This window comes from Mus caroli, chromosome 16 (genome assembly GCF_900094665.2).
Source record: "Mus caroli chromosome 16, CAROLI_EIJ_v1.1, whole genome shotgun sequence".
Taxonomy (NCBI): Eukaryota; Metazoa; Chordata; class Mammalia; order Rodentia; family Muridae; genus Mus; species Mus caroli.
The window spans coordinates 40,693,310-40,703,498 of NC_034585.1; the positions used below are offsets into that span (position 1 = coordinate 40,693,310).

The 10,189-nt window shown below is 42.3% G+C and overlaps 1 non-coding gene across 1 annotated transcript; it reads right to left on the minus strand.

Moving 5' to 3' along the window:
• Positions 1 to 2,045: 2,045 nt before the first annotated feature.
• Positions 2,046 to 2,174, minus strand: LOC115029634. The gene has a single exon (XR_003835199.1). It is a non-coding gene; the product is annotated as a small nucleolar RNA SNORA17 (small nucleolar RNA).
• Between the last annotated feature and the right edge of the window lie 8,015 nt (positions 2,175 to 10,189).

A 10,189-nucleotide genomic window follows, 5' to 3' on the forward strand; every position in this document is an offset into this window, starting at 1 on the left:
TCTAGCAGGACCAGTGCTACGTGCCTGGAAGTAGGACTCTAGCACTTGGGAGACCAAGGCAAGAGGATTGTGAGTTTGAGGACAGCTCAGATGAACAAGATCCTGTCTCAATAACCCAAAGGCTGAGGATGTACTCTGTATGAACATGAAATGCTCTCCTAGTGGGCACAAGGCCCTGGGTTCAATATAGGCACTATAAAAAAATAAAGTTACCAACTATGGTATTTACATACAGATCTGCCAACTGAAAAAAAACCACTGGAAGTCTAAAATCTTTACTTATATATATATGATCTTCTGTCTCGGTCTCCTGGTTGATTTTGATTTCAATAAACAAAGACAGCTTATGAGTAAAAGAGTGTTTTAAACAAACATCACTGACATAACTAGATAACAAGACGACAAACTTACACTAAGTGGAAAAAACAAGATACAAGAGTGTATAGGTACTCGATTCGGTAGCAAAGGCCTGGAGTCCCAGCACTCAGGAGACTGAGGCAGAGGATCAAGAGTTTGAGAACAGCCTGGGCTACATAATAAGCTCAAGCATAGCCTTGGCTGCATTGCAAGACCTTGTCTCAAAACCACAACCAACCAACAAAACAGAAAAAGGAAACACAAGAATTGGGGCTGTAGCTCAGTGGTAGAGTGCTTACCTACTCTGCACAGAGGCAATGCTTTCTAGCTCTAGTGGAAGAGAGGAGGTGGATTACACAATCCTATCTGTATAAAATGCACCCTAAAAGGAAATTCTATAGAGACAAATAATACAGTAGTAGTTGACTTGGGCAGGAAGTAGAAACTGAATTAACAATGAATAGAGGAGTAGACCATAGAGGAATATGCTAGCAACTCGGCTGTGTCTCCCCAAAATTCATGTTAAGCCCTAACCAACAATCTAACCATAACTGTATATATAGGACCTATAGGGACATAATTAGGGATAAGTTGTATCTTAATAATGAGGTTCTAATATGATAGTATTAGAGCCCTCAAAAGATTAAAATGTTTGTGAGGCCAAGTAGCACATAGATTCAATTTCCCCGAGGGTCACCCTTTGAGAAGGTGGTATGTAAAGCTATCAGTATAAAGCTTACGTTGTAACAGAAATTGGAGGATTTTTAGAGATGCTAAATATCACAGGACATTTGCTAAATAAAGCTGTAGACACAGAGAGAAGCCAGCCTAGGTGAAAGGCCATGTCTGTTACAGGTAGGGGGGTCATAGAAGTAGAACTGTCCATGTCTATTGGAGCCAACTTCATGACATCCTGGTCCCTGGATGCTAGACATGAAGACACAGTGTCTGGTGTCTGCTCCTGTAGGCTTCATTATTGCCTTAGTCCAATTTCTCTTCATTGTAGATGGGGTTTTTAAAACAAACAAACAAACAAACAAACAAAAACCGTATTGGTTCTTTGTGAATTTCACATCATGCACCCCAACCCCACCCATCTCCCCTTCCCCTCAGACCCACTCTCTGCCCTTCCAACCTCCCCCACAACAGAGAGACACAAGCTTACTGTGGAAGCTGTCGTGTGTCCCACAGTATACCTCTGTCCACACTTCTATGCCTGCAAATAAATGTTCACTGCAATGACCTGCTGGCCTGGTACGAGGCCCCTGGCTTCTGTCACTCCATCAATACTGGAACCTCACCGGGGATCATCTTGGATATCCTGTTGTTGTCCTGTGTTATGGAGATCCTGTAATTGTGGATTTGTAGGACTGGGTCCTTCATGCACTCCAGCAGTTCATAGATGGGGTGGGCCAATTCAAAGCTCTCCTGAGTACTGCAGATGGCTAAGGGTGTAAGGGTGGCTAAGGCTCTCCTGTCATGCCCCCAGGGCCAGCTCTCTCTTGATGACTGAGAGAGGGGTGGGGCCAGTTCTACACAGCCCTCAGATATCAACACATCCCCAAACGTTCCCAAAAGGCATCCTTCTAGTCTCTGGCTTGCTGCTTGCCCAAGCTCTGGGTTGGTGATCATCTCAGGCTAGCTCCCTGACCAAGCCCCCTGGTGCCAGACTTACTGTAGTCTCAGTCAATCTTAGGCTACTAATCACTCAGATGTTCATAGGTCAGAGCACTGAGCATAGACATAGTCTCTCCCCTCTGTGCCACCTACTGCACATGTGACACAGCAGCCACATCTGCAAGGTCTCAAGGGGCACATAGAAAGGGAACTTTCACTTCATTTGTTCACCATTGTATACTGGAGTCATGTAAGTTCCAGTTTTATGATACTGGGACTCAGCTGAAAGTCTGCCTTGCTGGGGCTGGAGAGAGGTGCTCAGCAGATAAAGGCACTTGTTCTTACAGAGGCCTCAGACTTGTTCCTCAATACTCATATGCTGGCTTACAACCAACCAGAACGTCATTTCCAAGGGGTCTTATATTCTCTTTTGACCTACATGGGTACCAGGCTCTCTCTCTCTCTCTTTCTCAATGTGTATATATATATATATATATATATATATATATATATATATATACATATGTACATACACACACACACACACACACACACACACACACATACCCACATAAAACAAATAAACCTAAAAGAAAATTTTAGATTTTCCTTGAGTTTTAGAAGAGACTGAATTTGGGGCTTTTAGGTGTCGGCAAGACTGCTCAGATACTGAAACTCCTGAAGTTAGACTAAATTCATGTTGTGTTATGAGGTGGTCACCAACCATCCTTGATGTGAACTGGTAAGGTCTGAACCTTAGCTATCCCTTGGCAGCTCACAGTGTGAATGCTTATTCTCCAGCTGGTGGTGCTGTTTTAGAAGGCTGTGGAATGTTTAGGACACAGGCCTATTTGCTAGAGTTGGACACTAGGGGCAGGTCTTTGAAGGTCATCCCCTACCACCAGGTTTCAGTACACTCTCCCTTCACGGTGCTGTAACGGGAGAAACCTCTGCCACGGGCTCTCACCAGCATGGAATCCTCCATACTTTCACCATCATGATAATCTGAGACCTTCTGAAATCATGGAACAAAATAAATCTTTCCTCTTTTGTGTCTACAATCTATTGACTCATGGTAGCAAAGAGTAATAAGAGACGGTGCCTGTGGTCACCTCTTTTAAAAATTGTGTGCTGAGCCCTTGTGTCCCTCCCCTCTGCCTACTACTGCCTCAGAGACTTGGTTTTTATCTTCTCCAGGTTCCCTAATGGAGCTGAGCTGAGTTCCTTGCACTCACAGGAGAAATGTACCTATACCAAGCAGTTGATACATTGTAGTGGAAATGCCTAAGCTGTGAGCAGAGGGACAAATAGAGGAGTTGCCGGTGAACGTATTCCAAGTTCAGTCTCTTTTCTGTGTCTGCCCTTCACAACCTTCATCTCAGATTTTTTCTGGTAATGCTTCTGTCTTGGGTGACTAGATTCTAAGGATCTCTGTCCCTTTTGCAATAGAATTAATACCAATGTATGCCTTCTACACAAATACATCCTCTCTCTAAGGGAGATGTCATCATCCCCGTTTTGTTAAAACCATCTTTTGCACCTTGGAGAATTCAGAAGCAAAATAAACAAACAAAAATGTAAAAAACTCTTGCAGCCTGTTGACATTATACTTCTTACTCAAAATATGAGTGTGTGTGTGTGTGTATGTGTGTGTGTATGTGTGTGTGTATGTGTGTGTATGTGTGTGTGTGTATGTGTGTGTGTGTGTATGTGTGTGTGTGTATGTGTGTGTGTGTGTGTGTGCGCGCGCGCGGGGGCATGCTTCTTTTCCTTAAGCAAAGCAGCTCTGTTCAAAAGGCTCGGCTTACTGCTGACTTTACCCTCCTCCATTCCGTTCCTGTCCATGTCAAAGCTTGCGCTCTGCAGAGAACTCCCTGTATGACCACCTCTTTCTTTGTCCGTCTTCCCCTTCATCACTGGGATGGATTCCTATTGTTTAAATCTCCCACCTCTCCCAACTTACCTTCTTTTCTAAAGTCTCACATCACAGAATCACACCTGTGGCAAATACTCTTTTGAAGTGAAAAGTTAATTTGTAATGCAAATAATTACTTCTTTATTTATCTCATTTTCAAGTGGGTATTTTCACATAGCAAATTCTCATGAAGATAAATTGGGGGCAAACGGTTTCACACTTTTGCTTCTCTGTCATTCCCTCCTTCTCCCTCCCACTTGCTTTCTGTCCTTGTCACCTCTGGTTGTCTCCAGCTTCTCCTTCTGGGATTGCTGGGGGAAAAACCCAAGAAACAAAAAAAAAACCCTGGGTTTTTCTCCCAGGCTCTGCTTTTCTTAACTGGAAAAAACTCTCTGTTCAGGGTCTTTTGCTGCAATGAAATACCATGACCAAAAGGCAAGTTGGAAGGAAAGGATTTATTTGGCTTACATGTCCATATCAGAGTTCATCATTGAAGTCAGGGCAGGAACTCAAACAGGGCAGGAACCTGGAGGCAGGAGCTGATACAGAGGCCATGGATGTGTACAGCTTGGTGGCTTGCTCCTTATGGCTTGCTCAGCCTGATCTCTTATACACCCAGGACCACCAGCCCAGAGATGGCACCATCCATAATCAGCTGGGCCCTCCCCCATTAGTCACTAATTAAGAAAAGGCCTTACAGGCTTGCTTACAATCCAATCTTATGGAGGCATTTTCTTACATGAGGTCCCTTCCTCTCAGATGACTTCAGCTCATGTCAAGTTGACATAAAACTATCTAGTACATCATGTCATGGAAGAAATCTTTGTTGTACAAGGAAAACTCACTCGAACCCACCTGCTTCCATGGAAATCCTTGAGCAGAGCCAGGTGAAGTTTCTTTTACATGGAATTGCCTATGTCTGATATCATGATGGCTTGCAACTTCCCTCTGCTGCCTGTTGTGCTTCTATTAACTCCCATTAAAGCCTTCCTTCTTCAGTCGACAAACTCTAAGAAGTGGGTGTCTTTATACCTTTTATGTCTTTTATGTCTTCGCAGGAGTAAGTGAGGACAGTAATTTCTGTTCCATCTTATAAAATCTTTGGTGGAGAAATAGGGAAGATAACATAGATTGCAAAGTATGACTCATATATAAAAGAATATGTACTCCTTATATTTAATCATAGGTCTGTTCACTGAAAATACCAAGGGCAGAACTTTTGAGCACAGAACAATCAGAAATTAATTGTACTTAGAGAAGATGGTAAGCTAGGAACCAGGTCTTTTAAATCAAGAATTGCCCTGTTCTACCCACATGGAAGCAAGAGTGCTTCACAAGATGACACTGCTATTGTGCTCCGAACTGAATTACTTCTCTTTTGAAAATAGGATAAGGACAAAGCTGCCTAGAAGGTTGGGGTGGAGGAGAGTGGAGACAAGAGTGAGGCTTGCTTAGAATTTTCAGGTGAAGGTCAAGGCGGGGAACACATATCCTGTGAGAAAGATAAAGTTCTACACAGAGAAAGGAAGTGAGAAAAAGCTTTGTAAGTGAGAATAAATCAACATACCCTCAAAAACAGGACCGAGAAGATGGAAGATATCAGTACGGATTCAGGACCGAGCTTGAAAGAATGAATCTCTTCAAGCAAGTAGAAGTTTGGTCAATAGCTCCATCCCATCCAGCTTTCCATTCTCAATATCACCTTATTGACTCTTTGCCAGAGAACACGCATCTTAATTTCTTCCGTTAAAAAGAGGTAAACAAATATAGTATTCCCTGGTTACTTTTATCTGAAAAAAAAAAAAAAAAAACCAAAACAAAAAACAAAAAAAAACAAAAAAAACAAAAAAACCTAGAGTTGCCTGGAAAGAGGGCTCTTCTCCTGGGGAAGGGCCCAGATCAGTGTGGGTTGTGCCACCCTGGAGAGGTGGTCCTGGGTTGTACAAGAAAGGACCTGCCCTTGGTTCCTTCAGTGATGAACTGTAACCTACAAGCCAAATACCCTTTTTTTTTCTCCTCAAGTGGCTTTTGGTCATTGCCTTAGTTAGGGTTTTACTGCTGTGAACAGACACCATGACCAAGGCAATTCTTATAAGGACAACATTTAATTGGGGCTGTCTTACAGGTTCAGAGGTTCAGTCCATTATCATCAAGGTGGGAGCGTGGCAGCATCCAAGCAGGCATGGTGCAGGAGGAGCTGAGATTTCTACATCTTCCTCTGAAGGCTGCTAGCAGGATACTAGCTTCCAAGCAACTAGGATAAGGGTCTTAAAGCCCATGCCCACAATGACATGCCTACTCCAACAAGGCCACACCTACTCCAACAGGGCCACACCCTCTAATAATGCCACTCCCTGGGCCAAGCATATACAAACCATAACAGTTACGGTGTTCATCACAGCAAACTAGCACATTGTAGGGACTCTTGAATTGTGCCACTCTCCTGGTTATTCAGCTATGACCTCATCCTAACTCCCAAAGAAGAGATAAAGAACTAAGAAAGGAAAGATGAAATGTCCTGCTGGCAGAAATTCTGGTTTCTACAAGCTTGAGTGTGGCCTATGAGATTACAAAAAAAAATTAGACTTCCTAGATGATTTCTTCCACCTTGCAAATATTATAAAATATACCAAACACTCAGCATACTTTAAAGATAACTTCATGGCAGCTTTATCAAACATTGACATTTTCTCATGCTCATTTCAGGTCACGTGCATAAGGTTGGATATAAGAGGTCTTCCTTGTGTCATGTTCCTCTTCTGTGGCTGGAAGGAATCACTAGCTGCCATTTGGTGTTTATCCCTTTCCTAGGCAATGCTTTGTTACATATGCATGTAGCCATACAGCGTGGGACTGTAGGCTTTCAGAATGTGCATTAAACACTATTCTCTGACACTTCCTTTCCCGCAGAAATTGATGCTTGTAGATTTAGTTCATTCATTCATTGCAATTGCTGTGTAAACATAACATTCTCCTGCTGATAGTCATTTACTTTGTTCTCAAATCTTTATTGCTTTAAAAAGCTGCCACAAGGAATGCTTTTGTACATGTATCCTTGAGCAGATTGCTAAATTTCCTCTAGAAACTAAACCTCCAAGAGAAATTACTGATAGTGGCATTTGCACATCTTCCTCTGTAGTAAATGTTATCAAGTTGTTTTTCAAAACAGTTGTATGCATTTATATTCCCATCCCTAGCTTCTGGAAGCTCCTCCACATGTACATTTGGGTTAGTAACTACAGACAATTGGTCTCCAACTTACAAACTACTAGTTATGATTCCCCAGCTTCACAGTGGTGCCTAAGCAGGATGGAGTCAGCAGAAGCCATATTTTATACTTTGATATTATCCTGGGTTAGAATCATTCAATATACAGCACAACACTCTTTAGAGGTGCAGGTAGCAGGACTAAGCTGCTAGAATTCATACTGCTAAAACAGTAAGCAACCAGTATTCTACAGGGCACTGAATTGCTAAACATTGGCATTTAGAATGCATTTTTAGCCTACAGTATTTTCATCTTAACATGGGTTCGTTGGAATATAAGCCTCATGGTGAATTGAGGAATATCAGAATTAAGTTTGCTGGCCTAATGGGTATTATTTGTTCCTAAACTCTTTATAATTTTATTTCCATTGTTGCATCATTATCTTTTCCAATTACCTATTTCTTGAATGTAAAAAGAAAATTGGTTTTTATATTGATCCTGTATCTAGCAACGTTGAGGGTCTCTAATGAAGTATGCCTGTGGTTGCTAGATTCTATAAGCTTTACTGTGTAATCAAATACGTTAACTAAAATTAGATTTGTTCTGGAAATTCTAATTTTCGTAACTTCTATTCTTTTTTCTCATCTTATTGCATTGTCTGGGATACTCAGTGGATGATAGCATGAGATAGCAATGTAGTTTAATAAAAATTCATCATTATGGGAGGATTTGAAGGAAAAAGAGGGAAGGGGAAAGACTTATATAATTAATTCAAAAAGAAAAAAATTCATCATGAATTTTCTAAGATTTTTAGTAGATACATCCTCTCAGCAATTTATGAGCATCATTTTTTCTTATGAATTAAAAATCACCACATGTACTCCTCTCCTTTATTCTAATATTACATATGGTACAATTGGGCAGGCAGAAAACACCCAGAGGCCACAAGGCAGCCTGCAGCAGGAGCCACTACAATATGAAAATATGTGGTGGAGAGATGGGAGCAAATGGAAACAGAACAGTGTGAGCATCATAAAGAGAGGCAGAAATGGAGACTGGCAGGCGTAGAGGAACAGCCTGATGTGAGTACCTGCCCCACTACCTGATAAAGCCATGGAGAAGTCCTAACCCAGCCTATGTTGCTACTAAGGACAATGTCTGCGTCCATGGCCATATGTCAGCAAGAATCTGTGTCAGTGTCCATGGTTCCTATTACTGCCAAAGGTCATGCAGATGTCCCTGATTGGGATGCCACCTGGGACTATGTTGATGTCCAAGGGCTGGCAGACCTGGCCCAGCCCCTTACTTGCTGTGGCACTGAGAGAGCTGGCCCCACTCCTTGCAGGCTATAGCACTAAGGAGAGCAGAGATACAGCCTTGTACCATGCCTGGGTACCACAATAGAGCTGGCCCTGGTGGCAGGACCACCGGTGAGCTAGAGTACAGGGGAGATGGCCCTGCCGTTCATCTGCCAAGCAATGGTATGGGCATAGGAAAGATGCTGTTTTCCCACCTATGGTGAGTGGGAGAACTGGCCCTGTTCCTCACCTGCTGAAGCTCTTGGGAAAGCAGGCCTTACACTTCGATTGAACATCACAATAAAGCTGACCCTAGTGGTGAAGAGACAGGTGAGTCTGCTCCCAAGGCATGAGAATGGGAGACCTGGCCCTATCACTTGCTGGTTGCAGCATTGAACGAGCTACCTAGAGCAGTACTGGAGAGTTTGCCCTGCTGGTGTGGGTACGGGGGTAACTGGTGGATAGATAAACTCAGCTACCATCCAGGCCCAGATCCAGGGCTTTAAGTTCACTTACCCAACATCTCTCCCATCTATGAACTGTTGGAGCAAATGAAGGGGTTGGGCCTGTGGATCCAAAGCTGCAGGATCTTCATGATGCAGAGCAACCACAGGATATCCAAGAGGTTCTAGTATTGATAGCGTAGCAGATGCCAGAGGCCTCGAACCACCAACTCGCTGCAATGAACATTTGCAGGCAAAGAAGTGTGAACAAAAGCATATACTGTAGGGCACACTGAGACAGACTACAGCTTCCACAATGAAATAGGGTTTTTGGTTTTTGTTTTGGGGGGATTTCTCGGGTGGGGGGGTGTTTCAAGGGCAGAGAGTAGATTCGAAGGGACAAGGAAATGAATGATGTGAAATTCACAAAGATTAGTAAAAGGTTAAAAAACAAATATTATATATTATTTTGTATGTTTTGTTTATAAAACAGCAACTGTCTACATTTAAAACATATCTGAAATTTATTTGAATGATTGTGATAATGTGTGAATATTTATCAAAGGTGCCTTTTTCTGAATATAAATTGATTTCCTTTTTTATTTGGTTGTACATATTTTCCAATATGAAATAATTTTGTATTCTTGAATCAATTAATATTTTAATATTGACTGGTAATAAAGAAGGAGGGATGGGGGAATCAAGAGAGGAAGGGAGGAGAATTTTACTTTGGATATTCAAACCTGTATTCAGAAGAAAAGCCGATCTTTTATCAAGGATATAATAAAATGAGTAACTTTCCGTCAGTACTGTCAAAGATAGGGCTCACCTGTTGCATGCTTTCTAGAACTTCTGTCATTAGGAAAGAGGCTTGGGAGAACTGCCCATGAGATAAAGCATTTTCTCTCAATGGGCTTCTGAGCTTATCTAAAGGAAGGCGTGGCCACCTAGAGACATCTGACTTCTCACTTCCCAGAATGAGTCATATGCAAAGGAACCTCGGAATTCAAGTAGTTTGAGTTCAGAGCATTGCCTTCCAGAAAAGAGTGCAGGAAGGAGAACCAGCAAGGGCGACTGAGTGAGAGAGATGTTAACAGCATTTTCTACAACATAGACATTCTGGAGTGTTGGAACATGGGTCTTCAGTTTATCCTTTACCTTAAAACATCCCCCAACTCCAAGTTCCTCCTTTGTATCCCTGACTGACCTTAAATGTGCAATTCTATTGTTTTAGTCCACCCCCCGACCCCCCCCCCAACTAGAACTACAGGCCTGTACCACCATATCTGGTTTCTTTCATGTCTTAAGTGAAACAAACACAAGCACACACACACACTTGAAATAAGGTCAT